Source organism: Bubalus bubalis, chromosome X (assembly GCF_019923935.1).
Source record: "Bubalus bubalis isolate 160015118507 breed Murrah chromosome X, NDDB_SH_1, whole genome shotgun sequence".
Taxonomy (NCBI): Eukaryota; Metazoa; Chordata; class Mammalia; order Artiodactyla; family Bovidae; genus Bubalus; species Bubalus bubalis.
Window position 1 is genome coordinate 112,809,816 of NC_059181.1, and position 23,296 is coordinate 112,833,111.

The 23,296-nt window shown below is 39.7% G+C and overlaps 1 protein-coding gene across 11 annotated transcripts in view; it reads left to right on the forward strand.

Moving 5' to 3' along the window:
- The window catches only part of AFF2 (AF4/FMR2 family member 2), a 539,621-nt gene that overhangs the window by 74,205 nt on the left and 442,120 nt on the right, over positions 1-23,296 (forward strand). The window contains exon 1 of one of the 11 annotated variants that reach the window (XM_025275782.3): positions 7,511-7,730. The exons of 9 other annotated variants lie outside the window; for them this stretch is intronic. The gene's annotated coding sequence lies outside the window, so the exon portion shown is untranslated. Of the gene's footprint in view, positions 1-7,510; positions 7,731-23,296 lie in introns of those variants that run through there. One more of the 11 variants, XM_044937080.2, reaches the window with a different exon arrangement.

Consider the following 23,296-nt stretch of genomic DNA (forward strand, 5'->3'; position numbering starts at 1 on the left):
TCCCGTGATTTTGCAAAACAGGTACAGGTTTCAAGATAATTTCATCTGAAGCCATTCACCTCTCAAGATCTCTGACAGTTCCACGATTTTACAGTGCACAAATTTCAAGTTAATTTCATCTGAAGTGAAAACCCTACTTTATATCTCTTTATAAACAACATGCTAGAAAAACACCCAGGTGTCTCTGTGACCCCTTAGACCCTACATTAGAGTCCCTCTTAGGCAGTCGGTCCTTTTGCTTCATAGGTTTTCTTACTGTTGTAGTTCGTTGTGTGAGTATTTGTTTAATGCCTGTCTCCCATGCTGGACTATGAACTCTGGGTGGACAGGAACTGTGTGTATTGCTCAATGCTGCATGTTACCTACAGTGCTTGAAACCCCATGTGTGGCAAACAGTTGACACTCAATTTTTATTGAGGCAGGAATAAATGAATGGAGTGTGATAGAAGAGTAGACACATGCAACCAGGTAGCGAATTTAATCTTGATTTATGCCACAGAGATTCCCATTCTTAGTTTTTAAGCACGACCCTAGTTCAGTACCTCTTTCATGACCTAACAGCTCTGGGGGTTTTCTGTGATGGAGGGCAAGTCTGTTTGCTTGGTTATTACAAGAGGACAGATACAATATTTACTAGACTTAGCAACTCTTGAGCAAATGTGGTCCCTGGAGAAGGGCACATGATAATAATTCAGGGAAACCCAGTTGTTATCTCAAAGCTAAGCCACACAGGCATCAAGGCCATGACTCACGTTCCTGTGGTCAGGAGCCATAGAGTTTTCAAGGATAATTTATGGTGATGCTGATGAGACAGAGTTCATTTAAATACTGTAACTGCTGAAGTATTCTGAAGTGAAAAAGTCAGCCTGTGGTGGGGTAAATACCTTGTTGACCCCTTTTCCCTCTCCGATACACTATTGTTTCAAGTATTTACTCTAAAATACTTGAGTCTTAAAGTGACCCAGGAGAGATGAACTGACCATGGCTGCTTAATGCATGTTAAGATTTGGTTTCTGAACACGAAGGACACGCTCATCTTTACTCAGCCCATTGTTCTTTGATCGGTTAAATGATGCTATAAATGGAGGAGAGTGATAGCAAAAAATAAATGTTTTATACAGTGCTAGAAAAAGCTTTAGGGGAAAATTTTCGCAAAAGAACAGATTCTTTCTTGTTTCTATAGAAACCAGTAGCGATCAGGAGGAGCGAGGTGTTCTTTCAAGTGTACATGGTGGTAAGGCCAGCTCAGCAGTCCCCAGCACACTAGAGGGCTGGTTAAAGACCCACTGTCGGGGGGAGCCTCTGTCTGTGTCCCTTTGATCTCACTGGCAGTAGGGGACGTCTTGCTGGAAATCCCGGCTTCCCCATGGGCTGAGTAGGGCTGCGGTCCACAGTCGCTCAGCATCATAAAGCTAGAAAGACTCTTAACAGGAATCTCTTGTTGAAAGAAGAAGAAAAAGATAAACATAAGGAAAGCTCTAATATCAGTTGTCAACAGGCCTTTCAATGTGCTCCTTACCATCGAGCAGTAAATGTCCTGGTCGTCTCCTGCCCAGATAACTGATAAACTGGCCAAAGCAGGCATTTGAGCCCTTGATGGTAAGATAATTTGTTGCTCTTCCAATTTGTCTCCTTCTATAAAATCTTTTTTTTTTGCAAATGAAATTAGAATGAAATGCCTCCTTTTTGGTTTCATTTGTAAAGCTGTTACCTTCCTGACAAGTGAATGTTGAGCAAGACTTAAATCAAATTCCAAGGCAAATACTTGTCTAAAGCCTAATCAATACTACAGGTTTAAAATTAATTCTCCAGTCTTTTAAATGAAGTTTAGGTCAAATGTAATGACAGGATGAAGCAGGCACATTTTGCTTCAATCTGACAGGTCCCAGAAGGTAAGAGGAATATCTAGTAACTGACAAAAGGGTTTTCCCTTTGTTTGACATTTACTTTGTATGTAAACAATCCAGTATATTGGCATGTCAATGTATTAGTTGGTTGTGGTTCCAGAACACAATGTAAATTCAGATAGTATTTCTTTCTGCTCACAAATACACACTCTTGATCAACAAGAATGCATTTATTGCAGTCTTGCCTTGCAGTTGGCAGAACAAAATTAATCATTTTGAAATATAAACTTTCTCAGATCTACAATATATCACTGGAAAACACAAGACATAGGAAGAGAAGATTATGAAATAAAAGAAAGGTATTTAGGAGTCTATAAGTCATAAACATAATACACGTTCACTAATAAAGTACTGGGGTTCCCTGGTGGCTTAGACGGTAAAGAATCTGCCTGCAACGTGGGAAACCCAAGTTCGGTCCCTGGGTTGGGAAGAACCCCTGGAAGAGAGCATGGCAGCCCATTCCAGTATTCTTGCCTGGAGAATCCCCATGTACAGACGTGCCTGGCGGGCTACAGTCCATGGTGCTGCAAAGAGTCAGACATAACTGAGTGACTAAGCACAGCAATAAAATACTGGGACAAATGTACAAGACTACATATAGTGAGGAGGTGTTAAAAGCTGGATATATGTTTCTTGAAGCTGTAAGTTTGAAGCAGCATTTTGCAGTGTTGGAGAGTATGAAGTGGCCTCTTGCTGGGTGTGTGACCTTAGGGAAGTCACTTCCCCTTTCTGAACTTCAGTCTCCTCATCTACAAAATGGTAATAATACAAATGATGGCGATGGTGATGATGATGAGGAGGAGGAGATGGAGATGGAGGAGAAAGGTGTCTCCCTCCTAGGGTTCTATAAGGTTTAAGAGAATTCTAGAAAACTCTGCACATAAGAAGTACATAATATATGCTACGTTCCTTTTCTCCTACCCCAAAAGTAAACAGATTAATATTGAGCAGTTCTTTTTTACCAAGCTTTCAGCCATCGTTTTTCTGCTGTTCAATGAGAACTAAATTTTTGTTAAAATATATTTTGTCAGAAAAGTAAGCAAACTTTCTTAAATTGGAAGCATACATGGAATGAGAAATACCATGTGTTTTCTAGACACATTTTGTTTTGGCTTCTTTTTCCCTGGGAGTAAAGTTTGGGTGAAAATCTCTTAAATCCTTATACGTATTTAAGATGAAAAAAACCTTTAGGTTTGCTGTGACAGACCCAAAGCTTTTCTGGAGAACTGTATGTGTTTGACCTCTCAGGCTGAAGTCACCATATCAGCTTCAACTGACATCAGTATTTAGAAGCTCTTTTACTGGGTGTGCCTTGGTTGCCTATTACGTGTAATAAGGGCTCAATAGATACCTGCCTAATGAATAAATGACAATATCATGAAATAAAGTTAAAAATGTAATGCTTACCAAACAAGTCTTGATAAATTTGTTTCAGTAATCTTTTTCTTCCCACACAATTGTGTGTAATATCATCCCACAGGCAATGTATGAAAAAGGGGTAATGGTAGATAAAATGGAAAGAATCCTTGCTTCTATTTAACTGGCCTCATTAATTTATAGCAGTACCGACTTGATTCATTGTATCAGTATTTGGCTTAAATTTGACTGGATCAGGATGCAGATTATTTACAGTTTCTACCAACCCGAAGTGCCTAGTATATATTTGCAGTGATTTATAATCTACAGACAGTCATTATCACTGTCATTTAGCTTTATTTTGATCCCCACTAGTTACACAGCCTCACAATACCTACGTGGTTATAGCCCTTCAATATGCCTATGATGAAATTTCATATCACCCAATAAGACATCCTCATTATTTATAAAGAATGAGTTGGGGGTGAGAAGGCAGTGATGATTTCTTCACTGATTTCTTGACTTATTTAGCTCACAGCCTCATCAATTCGACCCAGACAACCATTACTCTTCCTTTATTACACACCAGACACACAGCCAGAATGAGACTTAAAGTCTCAGAACATTTAGTAAAGTAAAAATGTGCATCTTCAGACAAGAAATGTGGGGTGTATACCGTGTATTGTTCCTTTTCATTTCCAAGGTGTTACTACTGACTGTGCTGATGGTCTCGGCGTGCCAGCAGCACTGGAATGACCACAATCCTTCCACCTGAGATACCCAAAGTCCTTCCTTTGCATGCTGCACGGAGCTGTGAATTCATTTTCTTAGGCTGCCATGACAAGACACCACAAACTGAGTTTGTGGGTTAGAACAGCAGAACTGTTTTGTCTCCCAATTTTGAAGGCTAGAAGTTTGAAGTCAAGGTGTTGGTGTGGCCATGCTCCCTCCAAAGGCTCTAGAGAAAGAGCCTCAGCTGTTCATTGGCTTGTAGATACATCACGCTAATCGTCTTTCACATCACCACCTTTTTCCTGTGTCATCACATGGATTTTCCCCTGCGCATGCCCATCTCTGTGTCCCAATCCCCCCCCCTCCTTTTTTTTAAAGGACACCAGTCATTTTGGATTAGGGTCCAGCCTAAGGACCTCATCTTAACTTGATCATCTCTGTAAAGACCCTGCTTTCAAATAGTCAGATTCTGAGGTCTTGGGAGTTAGGGGTCCAACATAGTGTTTCTTTTCAGAGACAGACGTAATTGTATCCCTAGTCTATCATCCCAGATGTTTACGTGCAGCTATGCTTCTGATACTTGTGGTCCAGATGAAGCTGTAGATGAGAAAAGCAACTCCAAGTCTGTGGGCTACTGCATTGTTTCCCAGGCCCTACTGTTTGGCCACTTGACCTGAGACCTTGCTTCTGTGGATCCTTAAAGAGGGATATGATGACCATGCCTAATTAGCTACTGCAGTATTACTTTCCAAATATGCTGAAAGTCAGTTTGGTTACAAATTCAGCCTGGATTGCTCTCTACCCTGCCCCTCAGTGTACTTAGTCTGAGTTGGTAAGCTTAACTAGATCCAAATGATAGCAAGAAATTTTAAACTTTTAGACAAATTTAATTTAATGGGAAACCAGACGGTACAGCTGTCTTGGAGTGTAAAGTAAAAGGTAGTATTGATTAAAGAGAGGATTTCTAAAAGTCTTGCAGCTAGACTGCATTCCTATGGGAAAAGCTGCTAACCCAAATCCTCCTGGCCAAATAACACCAATTTTTTTAATAAGTGCTGAGTTTACTTGCTCAAAAGCAGGTATTCACAATGCAGCATGATCATTGTAAAGCTACAAAAAGTTTTCTGGGAAGTTTGAGGAATTTCTTTGTCCTAAGGACAGATGGACACCTCATAAAGTATTTATGGTCCAGTCTAACTAACTAGGATGGACTTGCCAGGTGGCACAGGGGTAAAGAATCCTTGCTTGCAATGCGGGAGGGATGGGTTTGATCCCTGGGTTGGGAAGATCCCCTGGAGAAGGAAATGTCAACCCACTCTAGTATTCTTGCCTGGAAAATCTCATGGACAGAGGAGCCTGGTGGACTACAGTCCATGGGGTTGCAAAGAGTCAGACATGACTGAGTGACTGAGCAGGCACTAACTAAGGATTAACATGGGATCAGAGGGTCATCGTTAGTAAAACTATATCTCTAGGTCCATCTACATATAGGAAGCACTTTTAGAAACTATGAAAAAATATTATTCGGCCTGAGGCATTAGAGATTATTTTAATTAAAATTATGTGTGTGCATCTCCTGTGTCTTCTGCATTGCAGGTAGATTCTTTACCACTGGTCCACCTGGGAAGTGCCAAAGCACCTATCAAAAAATTGATAGGGAACTTCAAACAACATCATCAAGAAAGTAAAAAGATGTTTTAGAATGGGAGAAAATATTTGCAAATCACATATCTGATGAGGTATTGGTATATAAAGAAAAAATATAACTCAATAATCAAAAGAGAAATGACCCAGTCAAAAATGAGCAAAATCTCTGAATAGACTTTTTTCCAAAGAGGGTATGCAAAGGACCAAAAAACACATGAAAAGATGTTCAACATCCTTAGCTATCAGGGAAATGCAAATCAGAACCACAATGAGCTACCACTTCACACACTCTAGGATGGCACTGCTCTAAGAGACAAGACACTAAAAAGTGTTGGTAAAGATGCAAAGATATTGGAATCCTTATACATTGCTGATAGGAATGTAAAGTGGTGCAGCTACTGTGGAAATTGGGCAGTTACTTAAAAAGTTAAACATAGAGTTACCTTGCTGTGCTGTACTGTGCTCAGTCATTCAGTCATGTCTGACTCTGTGACCCCATAGACTGCAGCCTGCTAGGCTCCTCTGTCCATGGAGTTTTCCAGGCAAGAATACTAGAATTACCATATGACCCAGCAATTCTACTCCTAGTTATATATCCAACAGAGTTGAAAACATATGTCCTCGCAAAACTTTGTATACCAGTGTTCATAGCAGTATTATTCACAGTAGCCAAAATATAGGAACAATGCAAATGTCCATCACCTAATTAAAAGATATGCAAAATAATATTTTATCCATACAATGGGATATTATCCAGCCACAAAAGTGAATAAAGTATTGATACATGCTACAACATGGATGAACCTTGAAAATGTTATGCTAAGCGAAAGATGGCAGATCCAAGGGTGATATATTGTACAATTTCATTTATGTAAAATAACCAGAATAGACAAATCCATAGAGTAGTTACCAGGAGTTGGGGAAAGGGCAGAATGGAGGGTGACTGCTAATAGGTACAAGAATTTTTTGGAGGGGGTGATGGAATGCTCTGGAACCAGATAGTGGTGTTGAGTGCACATCTCTGTGACTGTACAAGAGCCACTGAAGTCTATACTTTAAAATGGTGAATTGTATTTTTATGAATTATATCTCAGTAAAACTGTTTCTGTTGCCAAAACTCAGCCTCTGTTCACCAGTGCTGAATAGAAACATGGAGATAGAGTTTTGGGTGAAGTAGAAAAGAGTAGCTTTTATTGCTTTGCCAGGCAAAGGGGGCCACAGTGGGCTAATGCCCTAAAGACTGTGTGACCCACCCTGGAGGGGGAGTGAGGAGTTTTATAGTGTTCAAGGGCGTGATCAGCTTGTGGACAGTTCTTGAATCCGTTGGCATCAAGGTGAAGTTTCAAATATCATCAACCTTCTGGTTTCAGCCAGTCTAGGGTCTATGTTCTTGTGGTCAGTAGTTTTCATCTTGAGGGGGTTCTGCTTCCTGTGAAAACAACTTAGGAATGTGTGTCAAGCCTTTATCTGTATCTTTCAGGGAACTGGGAGTTTGGGGGTGGTTCTGCTATGTGGCAGAATTATAGTCTAAATTGTTACCAGTTCCCTAGTCCAACAGCACTTCTTTGTTTCTACATCTTTACGTTTCCCAATCATCACCTCTTGAGTCAGCATTTTACTTCAAAGTACAAGGACACAGAGGCTTGTACACAGTTCCATTGCCAAAAAAAGTTTCACTTGCTAGTTTTACTGTTCATTGATGATTCATTGAAACAGTACCTAGATTCTTTGCTTACAACTTAGCCCAACACAATTTTTTTCCAAGGAGGGGTATTTTATCACTGGCATTTAGAATTGCTACAGCATAGTGATAATAAATAGCAGGCAGAGTTAGAAATTTGTTAGGGAAATCACATTGGAACACATTAAGCAGTCTAGTTAGATAAGAGTCACTGTCTTCCGGAAGAAGATAGACAGAAAGGTTTCAGTGTTGGGCCAGCGAGCAGTGGCAGTCAACACGCAGTGGTTTGCTGTCTTTCCAATTGGACGATCAGCCATTTAGCCTCCTTTAAGCCTCTGGGACCCTGGTGCCCAGCACCTCCACTAGAGGGGCAGCAAGCGAGATAAAGAATGCTTAAGATGGGTGTGGTGAGTTAAAAGCCTGGGGGAAAGATTGTGGAATGGAGAGGAACTTGGAATTCTAGGCTACTGTATAGCTTCTTATGTGTGTGTCTGTGAAATGCAAGTCAATACCAACCTTGTGCTCTTTAAAATGGTGATAAAAATTTTTGTCCCCAAGAATAGCATAGAAAAGACATTGAAATTAGAATCTGTTTGAATTAAACATCAGGGTTATTATGGGTTACTTTTTTGTTGTTTTTTTAAAGCATGTGCGGAGGAAGGTTACCATCTCTCTTATTTCCACACATGGGGAACTTTAGTATTTTTTGCAGTCCTGGAAACAAGTTTAGGTTCAATAATGTCAAGATTTTAAATTTTATCCTCTAGAAAGTGAAGCTTAAAAGATGCCAAACATTGGAATATTTTGTATAATTTGAGGAGAAAGAAAAGTCATAATTTAACAAGAAACTCAGTATTAACCGTCACATTCTGATCTGACAATTGTAACTAAAAATATTTGGCAAATTTTCATTTCATGAAATCCATACTGAAAAGCATAGAGCTGTATTTTTCCCCCTTAGCCTCATGTACTCTGCACTGATAAGGAAGAGAAAAAGAATAAGCCAACAATCTTTTAAGAGAATAAATAGAGGTTATATCAGAAGGATAGTGGAGATTTAGCCCAATGTCTATTTCCCACAGCAGTGTCAGGGTTTATGATGACCTGAATCATCCAAAGAAAGGATAAATAATGTTCAGTAAGGATTTAGCTACAACTAGATTTTATTATTGTCTGAATCCTAAAAATCAGTAACCTGTCTGTTGTGTCCTGATGGCTCATGAAAATATGCAGTGATCTGCAACAGCTTGTTCATTCTCGACAGTATATCTTTAATTCTCACCAATATAAGAAACAAATTGTCTGATATGTGGAGTACTTCTGGCTCTTCCACCCTGGTGACAAAAGGGAGTGCTGGGGCTTTGTGAATGGAGCTGATTGAATAGCCCTAGAAGTGTTGGTGTTGACAAAGCCAAAGTTAGTGGCTTCTTCATTATGATTCATGGCCTCTTGTAGGCAGCAGCGCAACAAACTTAGCCCTGGCCACAGCTCTTGGTCTTGTCGCTTTGATCCCCGTCAGTGACCTGGAAATCGCTCTTTATAATAGGAACGCAAGGACTTGTTCTGTAGCCCAGCAACTTGTTTATTCTTGTGTGGGTCAAACTGTTCATGGAAGGGGATGTGACTGAGTATGCTGCTTCTCCGACAGGGGATGGTGGGCTGAATCGGTGGTGCTGTTCCCTGCCTGCATGTTTCGTGAAATGACTGAACAATTCAGTGTCAAGTGGCTTTGACCTTAGCCTCACTCACCTGTTAATATCTAATAATAACTACAATTTCCTGGTACTGGACCATGCTTTTTACTTACCTTGTTATTTAAGGCTCAGCAAAAAACTAAGAAGTACACATTAGTATTTCCATCTTGGAGATGATGAAACAGGGTCTCAGAAGTCCTTATGGAAAGTATTACCTGCCTCTGTTGGGATATTGTGCAGATTAGTGAATACATGCATAGTACTGATGGACTGGGGGTGTTTGTGTGTGCCTCATAGCTGAGCACCGTGCCTGGGACATGAGAAGGACACGAAGCCCCTCAGTAAATGAGAGCCATACTTCTTTTGTCTTGAACAGCACTGAGTATTTTGCCTAACAGGTTCAATAGATAGTAGTTGAATTGAATTAAAATATCACTAAATAGATTTTGCAAGTTGGCTTTCCTGCTGTAATTAGCTTTCTGACAATTTGAGTGGTAATTGGTTGATGGGAAGAATAATTAATAATAAAGGCTGTTATTTGTGGGGTAAGCATTTATCACAGTTTTCACTCCTTTCCATCAGCATTTAATTCACAAAAAGGCTCATAAGTTAACTATAGAGAAATTATATTACTAAATATTGAATAGTAATTATAATACATGATATGTTTTCCCTTTAATTAGCAAATAGACTGTTCATTATGTTTTAGATAATTGTTACATATCATTTGATTTTATTTCTTTATCACTTGTGGCAGGTGATTACATTTCCACAGGGTATAATTTTTTATCACATTATTTTCAAATTTGATTACAAGATTATGCAGTGCAGAATTCAGTGTATTCAAATCACCCTGATTTCTCTCACATTCTTTGCTTCTGGAAAATTTGCACTTCTTTTTTCCACCCTGTATGTGCATGATAAATAAGAACACAGTATTAATGAAGCTGAATAAGTGTGTAAATCTCTGTAAATGTCTTAAATCAGAGACCTTGGAACTTCTACTTGGAAATTTTGACTCGTGTCTCATTGCAATAGTCATCTCTTTGAAAATCAGTCTCCTTTGCTAATAAAGACAAAGAATAATATAATATCTAGTAATCTAAAATGATATATAATAATATAACGTGTCATATAAGCATTACACAGTGCTCTAATGCAATATACAATTATAATAAATGCAAATGAAAATAAATGCAAATGTTGTATCTAAGCGTCTGTGACCCTGAAGGAGCTCAAGAGCATGTAGTGATAGCTGCTCGCTCCCCTCCTCATCTTTGAGTAATTGGGCTGATAACACCCCTCATTGCCCTGCTGCAGGTTTGACACTGTGAGTTTAGCTTTAACAGGAAATCAGTAGCAGTGTGCATGTTGCTTGACTACGCTCAGACCTCCCTGCCTCTGCTTTGATAATGTTATTTATGATGAAGGCAAGATCACAGGCTGTACAAATTATGGTTATTGTGGTATTCAGCCATCGGCGGGTATGGCACCCAGCTGCCTAGTCACAATTTGTCTTATTTAACTTGATTATCTGATTTCCTCCAAGTTCTGCAGTGTTGAAATGGCAGCCTTTGAGGGGAAAGTTTCATAGAAATGAGTGCTGTCCTATGCAAGGCAACCGACTTGGTTGAAAATAAGATCCTATCAGAGGAATGAGCAGAGGCTACACTTTTATGGTCTTACAAAGATATTAAATGTGAAGCAAAACTCTTGCATTTGCTCATTGCATTTTGTTTCAAGGAGTTTAAATAATACTGCTTAATGCTATCAGAACGATGTCAGGACTTGGAATAACTTTCCTATTTAGGTTTGGTCATGCAGTCTGTTTAACAGCTATTCCTTTTCTAACAGCATGTTGTGGTTCCCAGCATTCCTCAGGGCATGCAGGGAGAATGGCATGGACCTCTTGAATAATTAATATGATTTTCAGAGCAGTAGTCATGGAAACCCAAGCAGTGCCACATATTTGGATTATAAGAATTAGGCACATTTTGAATATAACATTTAACCAAAAGAGGTGGCTATCCCCTAAAGACAAAAGCATTCTCCCCAATTCCTCAAGCTCAATGCAGTGAATATGGGCCTATTTATATGTTTGTTTTGAAGAGTATGAAACTAATCCATGCTTCATCATACATTATTTTTGTATCTTTGTGTTTGAATCGCTTAATTGGTTTCTTTCCCTGTGTATTTGGACTCTGTTTAATTGAGATGTTTTCACATGCAAACTTCTGTTTTCATACTTTCTCTAGTGCTGTTCATGATCACAGGTTATTACTTTTTTATTAAAGAGAAAATGTAGAACTTAATTTACAAGAAAATAGCATAGACCACTCACTGTGTTGAGTATCTCTAAGGTATCACATCCTTTCTAACACTGCCCCAATCCTCTGGTGATATTAGGATGCAGGATTTTCAAGTATTAGACAATTGCTATTCACCAAAAAGACTACAGTTTTCTCATGAAGTTTATAGACTGTTCTGTTAGAGCAGTTGCATGGCTCTTTTATTTGTCTCAAAAAGTGTCTCTTCAGAATCAATATCATCATTACCTTGGGTGTATGTGTGTGTGTGTGTGTGTGTAAGAAGTCAACCAGGCAAGAGCAAAAAGCTATCATCCAGTCTTCAGTAGTAGTGTACGTGTAAAGAATAAAAATAAATGGAAGTTATTTATAGAGTACAAACCCTCTGGTTTCATAAACCATGTTATACTGTTATTTGCTCAGGTTTATTCCACAAACAGCTTCAGTGCCTAAGACTCCCAAGCCTCTGCTTTCCTAGACTGATAAAGGAAGTGATTAGCAAGACCATTAACCAAGACTAGAAGATTAAAAAGGATTAAGGAAAGCAAAGACCTATTTTTGTTACTACTTCAAGTTTTCTGCTTGCATTTAAAAAATGGGCTTTCTCACAGAAATGTGTGGACTATTTGGTTCTGTGCTCCCACCTGCCAAGTACCCCTGAGTCGTGGGGTCCTCCTTGGAGCCCTTGATTCTCCTCTTGTCTTCGGGAGATCCTTTCGCTCCGGTGAATTCGTGCAGCTGTATTGTCTTTCCCCCAGATGTCCTGACAACAATGCCACAGTGTCTCACTTGCTTGAGGCCCCACCTCCTCTGCACCTCTCAGACTGCGCCTGGGCTTTAATTAGGATTCCGACTGCATTGCTGGCCCGGCTTCCATCCATCTGTTGATAAGTTGCAGCTCCTCTGCGATTCTTTTTGGAATTACCAGACAAACGCTGTGCTGAGGCTGCAGCAGAAGCCCCCAGTCCTTTCTCTGGTCCCGCAGTCAGTGCATTATCTTACTGTTTCGATTTAGTCACGTGTTTGTGTTGCACTTAGTGTAGCTTTTTGGCCTTTTTAAAAAATATATATATATATATGAACTGATCCAGTCAGAAAATTCCAAATACCTCGAATTCCAAGTGCCCTTTCTGGTATCATTTTGCTCATGGTTTTTGGTTTTGGAAATGTGAGCTGTGTTTATGCAATTTACCTGTTTGCAAGGGCTTGTTGACTTATTCCCAGGTTCCTCTGCTGTATCCTTAAGGCCCTGTCTTTACACTCCCTCACCCCAGTCCTTCCTCTCCTTCATTGTTTCTGAAGGACAATGGCGGCCCAGCACCTTCCCTCTCCCTCATCACTTTTTCTAGCTTTTTCCTACTGATCTGGGAAGGTAGTGTTTGAGGATCATCTCTTCTTTCTCGTGGTACCCATCCCTCCCATACAGAACCAGATGCCTGTGAGCAGCCTGTGCCCAGCCCCGGCAGGTGTGTGAAACTGCAAGGTTCTTAAGAACAAGGACCTTTCTTCTTTCTTTTTCTATCCCTACCCCTTTATACAGTGTCTAGCATGGAGGAGTTGCCCCATATCGCTCCTAGCACTGTTGGTTCCATTTCAAACTCTGCGAAGATTTATCAGGCTGGTTTTGTTTTGTGACCTTGGGTGATTTGGGCGACCTCTAGATGTGGTCTAGTTTGGGGAAAAGAAAACCACATCATGGGACATCAGATTTGTCACCTAGGTAGCACTCTGCAAGACAAAGATATTTGAATACAGACTGTGAAACATATTGATTTTAAAAATGGGGCTATTTTGAAATTTCTCACTGTAGGACTTTTCACTGAAGAAAAAAAAAAAAAAAGGTAGAGAATGTCCAGTGACGTAAATATTACTAAAATCTGAACTCTTAAGCAAGTGTTTTAGAAAGATACGCCTCTCCCCCCAAAATGGCCACTGTCACTTTAATTAATTACAAATGAAAAGATCTCCCCTGGAGACCTGCTCTAGGAGCTCGCCCGGAAATGACACCTTTTCCCAGAGGCTGAGCTTGAGTACTACCTAAGTTGCAGACTTTGTTTCTAGGCTGGGGTCAGCTCCCCTGGAGCCATGCCGCACGAGAGCTGTAGCTGACCTGTTTTGAAGGATCAGACACCAGGGCCCTTGTAAACTTATGGGAAATGTGTCTCTGATCAGAAATGCAGCCGCAGACACAATCAAAGAGTAATTCGAAATAAAAATGTTTTTGTTGTGACAGTTAAGCACCACTGTTAGTCTCCATATGTTGAAGTGAAAATCCAAGTTTGTCTGTAATTGATGACTGAAATGGCTGAATATAGCCTCTGTATTTGTTACCAGATTGTCTCCAATATATTTTGTCTGTAAATAACATTGGAGTCATACACACATCTCTGTGGAGCTAAATTTTACCTGAGCTGCACGTGCACAATTTTCTCTGAGTTCAGTGCAAGGCCAAGCACAATTTAGTTCAGGGAATAACAGGCTTTTATCAGCGACATGTATATCACAGCCACCCGTGTTTGGAAAAATAAAGTGATTGTTGTCATTTGCCATCGTAAAAAGAGAGTTGTCTGTAGTAATATATTTAAATGATGCTATTAGTCATTTTTGCCCCCAACATAAATGCTGTTTCATGTTTGTTAAACATAATAGTATAGCAAGAATCTTTTGATGCACACAGACCTACATGAAAACTGGACTAAATAAAATTAAAGAGCGATCATGGTACACAGCGTGTGGAAACCAGGTTAAAGATAGTTTTATGTTTTGTGACTGTGCCTAGAAAGCTTGTCATGAAACTACTGGCTTGGCTTTATTGCATTCAGTCTGCAAGGTAGTTGAACAACCATGATAAAATGTGAATATTTCTTTAGCGTCAGTATTGTGAGGTGCTATGAATAACAAGCAGAAAGGGCAGGATTTGGTGTGGGGTTCTTCTTGTGCTGGGGGTGACACAGAGAAGATGGGAAGCATTTCTTTTGCAGTTACGTTAAGCTAATTTCCTTTGGGCCCTGAATCTCTAGCATATATTTTAGGGATAACATGTGGCTTTAAAATTTTTCCAATGCTAAGCCAGCTCCTCGCCTGCCAAGTTGGTATTTGCTCAGAGACTTCAATCTGAGCCAGACATGCTCTGCTGCTTATAACTAAGGTACTGCTATGGAACTAGCACTTAAGTTGTTTCTCCAAGAAGGGCCAGATTGGCCTCGGTGAACTTGTCTGTTCATACTCAGTGTCCTTGTGCCCAATGCTTCCTGGTTGCCAGATGGCTGCTACTGGTTATGAGCCATTGAGGTCTGTGTTTATCACACTGAGCTCGGCTTGTGAGAGTCTCAGCTTTTAGGGGGCTTATCCTTAGAGTAAGCACATGCACTTTTTGTAAAAGAATCCCCTCCCCCCAAAATCCAGGTCATTGGATGTTTATTTTAAGGTAAAAATTGTTCAAATGAAAAATATAATTTTCTTGTTCTTTAAAATGATGGTTTAATCGAGTTGTGGAAAGGCCAGAATTTTTTTAAGGAAATTACTTGAAGTTAGTAACTTTGTTGAAGGAATAAGCTCCTAACAGCTATATTTAAAAAAGAAAAACTTAGTGGGTTAAAATTAAACAACTTAAATCTTAATGTAAATAACAAGAAAGATGAGCTATACACTATTATTAAAGTTCACTTTTTTCTTTTAACTTATTTTTTATGCTTTCAGACATACGAAAAAATTGCAAGAATTGTGCAAAGAATTCCCATATACCTGTCACCCAGCTTCCCCTGGTGTTAACATTTTACCACATCTGCTTTCTTCTCTGTCTCTGTCATTTATCTAACTTTTTCTGAATTGAGAATAAGTTATAAACATGGTACTCTTTACCCCTAAATAGTTGAATGTATATTTCCTGAAAAGAAAGACATTCTCTTACATAAACAAAGTTAATAATGGTACAATATATTCTCTAATTTAGAGATAGTCAGGTTTTATAAACTTTCCCAATACTGTCCTTTTATAGTAATAGAAACTTGAGGAGCATGTGTTACATGCAATCTTTATGTCCTCTTTAGTCTCCTTTAATCTGGAAACATTTTTTAGTTTTTCTTTGTTATTTTGTGACCTTCATATTTTTGAAGATTACAGGCTGGTTATTTTTCAGAGTGTCCTTCATGTTGGGTTTGTCTGACGTTTTCCTATGATTAGATTCAGCTCATGTACTATTGGCAGTAATATCACAGAAGTGAGCTTTTGTTCTTCTCACTGCCTCATATCAGGGGCACACACTGTTGGCTTGTACCATACTGGTAAGATTAACTTTGAGCACCACGTTAAGGTGTTCCCCTGTATAGCTTCCTACATGTAAAGTAAGTACTTTCTCTTTTGTAATTTATAAGTATCTTGTAGGGAGATACTTTGAGACTATGTAAATCATCTTGCTTCTCCTCAAAGCTTCACCCACTACCCAATTTAAAAATGGGTAAAGCATGTGAATAGACATTTCATCAAAGAAGATATACAAATGGCCAATAAGTACATAAAAAGATACTAAACATAATTAATCATCACGGAAATGCAAATCAAAACCACAATGAGATCTCACTTTACACCCACTGGAATGACTAGAACCCAAAAGATATTCAATAAGAAGTGTTGATGAGGAAATGGAGAAATTGGAGTCCTCATAAACTGCTTGTGAGAGTATAAAGTGGTACAGCTGCTGTGGAAAAATGTTTGGTGGTTTATCAAAAAGTTCAACGTAAAATTTCCATATGATCCAGAAATTATTATACTCCTAGGAATATATCCAAGAGAACTGAAAACACACATCCACACCGACCCTTGTACATGAGCATTATTCATATAGCCCAAAGTGGAAATAGTCTAAATGCCCATCAGTTCATGAATGGATAAAAAACACTATGCTGTATGTATAAAATGGATTATGATTTACCTTAAAAAGAAATGCAATTCTAATACATGCTACAACATGGATGAACCTTGAAAATATCATGCTAAGTGAGAGAAGCCAGTCATAAACAGCCATATATTATATGATTCCATTTATGTGAAATGTCTAGAATAAATAAGTCTATAGAGACAAAGTACATTTGTGGTTGTCAGGAGCTGAGGGAGGAGGAGTGGGAAGTAACTGCTTGATGGGTACAGAGTTTTCCTTGGAGTAATAAAAAATGTGCTGCAATTAGTGGTGATGGCTGCACAATCTTGTGAATATATTAAAATCCACTGAATTAGCATTTGTTGATGATTCATTAATGATTCCATTGAATCAGTTATTGTGGTGGATGCCAAATGCTGATTTTTAAAATTTCATTGTTCTTTTGATATTTCTGTTTGCTCTCTACAGTGAAGACAAACTTTCTTCTCTTCCCTTTCCCCTCCCTCCCTCCCTCCTTCCCTTCCTTTTTTGCCCTGTCTTTCACTGTGGATTCTGACATTTTTCAATGGGTTGTAATCCTTTATTGTTATGTGTTTTGATGCTCGAATTGTTCCCAGTTTGAGTGAGAGCCCAAATAACGTGGTTTGCATGTCCTTTTGACACAACTCCATCATTCTTTAAGTCTTTCTTTACTTTATGCATAAAATACCCTGGGTCATCTTGTACTTTCTCTGTTCCAGCCCTGAAATCAGCTGTTTTTTAAAGAAGACTTTCAGTGGAAAATGACATTTAAAAACCAAGATCTGGGCACTCCATGTGCTTATTGCTACTGAGATGCAATTGGTTCTAAGCCTTTTTAGCAGATAAAGCTAGAACATACATGTATACAGATGTATACATATGTACATACACACATGTATTCATACATCTATTATGCATTTCTATATTTATCTGTCTTTCATGTAAACTTCAGTATATATTCATATAAACTTCGATATGTATATATTGTACACACATAGGCACACACACGTTAAAAACCATGAGTTTGGACTCATTCCTCTAATTACCATCTGACACCACAGAGTTCACTCTGTCCTTTTCCTTATCCATATTTTAATCTTATTTTCTGATACAAAAAAACCTGGATCCCATTACTTTCCATATATTATTTGCTCAATTCTAGGATACACCAAAAGAAGTTCCAGAATTGCTAACCCATGGCATTATGAAAAGAAGCCTACTGACTAGAATACAGCATTTACTTAGATTTCTTTTCTTTAGCCTAAGGGTATATTGTGAAAACTGTCTCCCCCCAACTCCTTGCACAGTGTGGTTATGTTATTTATTTGAAATACAGTTCAGTGCATTTGTTTCTTTTGGAGTCTTGGAATTTATTATTCTTCTTTTGAAATCATTGTGAAACATTAACATGGTTCCAAGTGTTAGAACTTTTCACTTGAAAATATAATCCTGGACCTTACTCCAAATCAGTTCATAGAGCTTGTCCTCATTTTAAAGCTTATTTTAATTAAACAAAGCTCTAATAAAGGAATTTCAAATAATTTATTGCTTCTTTACCTAAAAAGGTCATTTTTTCTTCTGAAACTTATTTCAAATTCCAGAATCCAGGACACGTTTTAAACTGATGGCAGATAATACAGAGGAAACAATATCATCCAAAAGAGAAAACTAGGAAAATGGCTGATGTAATAATTGAATAATCAAGGAAAGAATTGAAAACCTGAATTTTATTACGTCTGCTTAACAGCTGCAAAAGTGTGGTGCCAAGGTCAGCTTGACCTAGTTATGTGTCCCGGGGGTTAAATCAAATCATCACTTTTTTACTGAGTTTCTACTTTGTGCCAAGTGCTCTTTAGGATATAAAAGAAACATGAGATTCAGGCCCTGACCTTAAAGAGCATCAGATCTAATTGGAGAAAGAAGCCAAACATGAACAAAAAGAAAGTCAGATCTTTCAGAATTCAAGAAAATAGAGGCTCTGTTCCAGGATATTAGATAATTATACGATAAATGGAGCGTCCCAGTTTCCAAGGAGGTCGTGAGTTGAAGAGCTCCAAGGACTGGCCTGGGAGGTGGATGTCTAAAGGATGAGATATGAGATGATTTGCAGAGCACACGGATAGGTGAGGGGCAGGGAAAGCCATGGAGGGAGGTGGACCAGAGAGTGGGTACCAACAGAGGCAGTATATCTCAGTAGTTTTGAGGAGAGCACAGGAGCTGGTCTACCTGGATTTCACCATTGGCTCTGTCATCTTTTAACACAGTTGTTATGGTCAAGTCCCAGGTGGCACTAGTGGTAAAGAACCCACCTGCCAATGGGGGAGAAGCAAGAGACACAGGATCCCTGAGTCAGGAAGATCCCCTGGAGGAGGGCGTGGCAACCCAGTCCAGTATTCTTGCCTGGAGAATCCCCATGGACAGAGGAGCCTAGCAGGCTACAGTCCATGGGGTCACAAAGAGTTGGACAGGACTGAAGCAATCTAGCATGCATGCATGCATGGTCAAATCTGTTACCCTCCCATGTGTCAGTTACCTTCATTGGTAAAATGGAAGGAGAATGGTGCCTTTCACACAGAGATCCTGTAAAGATTAAATGAGGTAATCCATGCAACATTTAGCACAGTGCTTGGCACATAATATGCTCTCCATAAATATTTGCTATTTATAGCACAAAGCACAAAGGTAGGAAAGCAGGGGCTATACCTGAAGAAGCATGAATAAGCCAGAATGTTCAAGATGGGAGCAGTCAGAAACAGAGCCCCAAATTATGTTGAGACTCCACTGTGACAGGAGCAACATAGAAGCTAATATTTATATGGGGCTTCCTGTGTGCTGGTCACTCTTCTATGTGGTTTCCATGTATCTATTCACTTACTCCTCTCACCAACTCTGTGAAATAAGTATCACTGGTATCCCCACTTGACAAATGAGGGCAAATTGAGTCACAGGGACGTTAAGTGATTTGTACAAGGTCACACAACTTCTAAGTGGAGGATCCTAGGTATCAGATCAAGGAGTTTGAATTTATTCTGTGGGTAATCGAGTGCTATTGGTGACTTCGAATTAATGTATAGGTGTCTGTGTATGTGGGGGGTGGTATTTATATGAACTCCCTTGAGTTAAATCTTGCTTAACCAGCTTCTGCTGTTACATGAAGAAAAGAGGGAAGGAGAGACAGAAAAAGACAGAGAGAGAGATAGAGACATAGAATGAGAGGGAGGTAAAGAGATATCAGTTGGTCAGTGGCCCTAGGAGAAAGCAGATGAATGAATAATGATAGTTCCTCACTTCTGGTCAACTCCTTTAGCATCTATCAAGTGAAGTGAAAGTCGTTCAGTTGTGTCTGACTCTTTTGGCCACCCCATAGGCTATACAGTCCATGGAATTCTCCAGGCCAGAATACTGGAGTGAGTAGCCATTCCCTTTTCCAGGGGATCTTCCCCCACTCAGGGATCAAACCCAGGTCTCCCTCATTGTAGGTGGATTCTTTACCAGCTGAGCCACCAGGGAAGCCCCTCAGCATCTGTAGTGGGATATAATGGAGAAAGCATCTCATTGGGATACCGTACAACTATGAGCACACCAGGAACCTGGTTTTGGTAGATGTGCATTCAGATGAACTGTATGATTTTAGAATATTTTTCCAAACTTGAGCAAATATTCATGTTGTAATATAAGTACTAGATCTGCAAACACACAGTATCAGCTAGCCTTGACTTCTAGAGGTTTTGGAGACTTGGAGAAACTTAAATGTCCTCACTTCTGGGAGATGACCATTTTGGAAGTGGGGGAATTAGTGGCAGCAGTGCTTTAAATAGCAGAAGATAATCTCAGTCACACCATGATGGAAATGCTTTTTAAGCTTTGTGAGTTTCAGGAGATTGATATTCCACATGTGTTCATTTCAGGAGACATGAGCTTTCTTTCTTCTTATTAGTATACATTATTTCAAGAGGATGATACTGAAATTGTTGAACTTGAGTGGTGATAAGTGTTTTAGTAAACCTATGGAAACACTTATGAATCTGAGCTCTGTCAGTCTACAAATTAAGCAAATATATACCCAGTTCATCTTTCCAGTGCAGTTTAAATATTTGAAATGAAGAATTCTCTAGTGTTTGGAAAATGGGACAGATACTGGACTAATAAGGGGTGATCTTCTGAATACTTTTACATATTCATGAGTGAGCAAGGTACTTTTTTATTATCTGTATTCCATTGACATCAGACAATTTACATCTCAGAATCATAGATGTAATTCTGTAAATCATAGAGGTAATCCACCTTTTAGAGGTGGCAGGATTAGAAATAATCTGGTCCACCCTCCTCATTTGACCCAATGAGGGGTGAGGCTTAGATGATCAGTGACTTGCCCAAAGTCACACATCAAGTTCAGCCTTTCTTCCTTCCCTTTCTCCCTCCCTTTCTCCTTCTCTCCTTTTCTTTCCTCCCTTTCTTCTTTCTCTGTTCCCGCTCTCTCTTCCTCCCTCCCTTTTGTTTCCCTGCTTCCTGAGTTTCTTCCAAGAAATGTTTGTGAACTGGGCACCTTCTAGGAGGCACTCTATTCTGGGTACTGGGGATCCAGCAGTGAAGGAGGTGGCAATGCCTGCTACTCTCACAACCCCAGCCAGAGACTCTTACTGCCTGTCTTCTACACTGGAGCTCACACATTCGTCTGTCCCTCTGCTAGGGATTCACTGACTAAAACAACCTAGAAGGGGAGATGGCTTTTGTATTAAACAAAAACACTTGTAACATAATGTGACCAGCATTTTGCATATTTTAAGAGATTGGTAGGTACAGGCAGGAGCTAGTAGTTTTACCTTGATCCTAACGGTATTTTCAAAGCCAGAAAGGCCATCCACTCCAAAAGTGGATGACCAATGGGAAATTACTTCTCAACATATTACTCATGATGAAAAAGCATGCATTTTACTGTATGAATATTTTATTGATCAAAGTGCCTGTGAGTAGCTTCTGAATTTTTGTAATATGCAGCATGAAATATGTAGTAAATTTCATAATTGAAAAAAGAAAGGTGATTATGAAAGTATGGCTTTACAGGGGCTAATAACCCTTAAAAAGCACACAGCAGTGTATAACTGTGGAGCATTACAGCACTAGATCACACAAAAAAGGGCCTGTCCTGAAAGTTTGAGTCCTTAAAAGGAAACATCACTCTGAAGTTACATTCAGGTCTTTGCCAAGGGAAAGAAGCTCTAGGGTGGAAAGTGGCTGAACTCGACTGCACAGCCTGGCTCACCCAAAACACCTTTGAGAAGGGACAGATAGAATTCAGAGTTCTGAGCCCTCTTATTGAAAAAAGCAGATGTACTGGTTTAGAGATTTGTTTGTTTTCCATGCATGCTTAGAGATCCACTCAGTGTTTTCTTAGATGTTAGTCCAAGTCTGTGTGTTCACGTCCCACACCCTCCTGGTTAGCCTGCATACATTTGGCAGTAGGAGACATCCCAGGCAGGCTTGTTGATTACGTCTGATTTTCATGGATTTCTGCTTCCCCTCAAAGGCAGTCTGCAAGGTCGTCTTCAGGGAGCAGCAGCGTATGTCAGCTTTGGTGTCTTCACAAGTCCTGACACTGTTTTTTTGGATGTCGTTAGTGACTTTTTTAATTTTCTTTTTTAATTGGAGTGTAATTGCTTTACAATGTTGTGTTAGTTTCTGCTCTACAACAATGTGAGTCAGCTATATGTATACATATATCCCCTTCCTCTTGAATCTCCCTCCTATCCCCCCATTGCTCTAAGTCATCACAGAGCCCTGAGCTGGGCTCCCTGTGCTAGACAGCAGCTTCCCACTAGCTATCTGTTTCACACATGGTAGTGTATATATGTCAGTGCTACTCTCTCAGTTCATCCCACCCTCTCCTTTCCCCTACCCCTGTATCCACAAGTCCGTTCTCTATGTCCGCATCTGCATTGCTGCACTGCAACTAGGTTCATCAGTACCATCTTTATAGATTCCATATATATGTGTTAATGTACAATATTTTTTTTTCTCATTCTGACTTATTTTGCTCTGTATAGCAGGCTCTAGGTTCATCTACCTCACTAGAACTGACTCAAACTCATTCCTTTTTATGGCTGAGTAATATTCCATTACTATATATGTACCACAGCTTCTTTATCCATTCCTCTGTCGATGGACATCTAGGTTCCTTCCATGTTCTGGCTGTTGTAAATGGTGCTACAATGAATTTTTAACAGCAGGAAAATAGCATGCTCTTTTGCTGTCTCCAGCATCAGCTCTTGGGCAGTACATGTATTTGTGTGGACATATACATAGCGTAGGAGAAGGCAATGGCACCCCACTCCAGTACTCTTGCCTGGGAAATCCCATGCACGGAGGAGCCTGGTAGGCTGCAGTCCATGGGGTTGCAAAGAGTCGGACACGACTGAGCGACATCACTTTCACTTTTCACTTTCATGCACTGGAGAAGAAAATGGCAACCCACTCCAATATTGTTGCCTGGAGAATCCCAGGGATGGGAGCCTGGTGGGCTGCCGTCTATGGGGCTGCACAGAGTCAGACACGACTGAAGCGACTTAGCAGCAGCAGCATACATAGCATAACTTCCCAAGTTCATAAAATGTCAATGTTAATACGGAAGCAGCAATATTTGTTCATATGTGTCAAATGTAGACATCTCTAATGCAGTTATGGGAGGCAGCCGTGGTCACTATTTGAGACAATGGAGTCTCAGTAGTGCTGTTGCTTTAAGAGTTTCATTTTAGGAACCTGGCAGAGGCCTGATTGTGCTGCAGGCAGTGCGAGTCCCACAGCTGTCACTTCATCAGGCCTCCCCTTTGTTAGCCCTTCTGACTTTTGAATTTGCCACTTTGCACCAAGAGATCAAACCAGGAGGAACATTCTGTAAGCAAGAGAAGGGACTGACCTATGACTTCTAGATTTCAGTAAAGAACACTGTGAGGCCGTGCAGTTGTTCAGTGATTCAAGATAAATGGTCACGTGAACTTTTTTCCCCCAGACCAATCATTTCCTGTCCACATGAGAGAAAAATCACAACTTGAGTGTAAATGGATGAGTAGGCTTTCCTT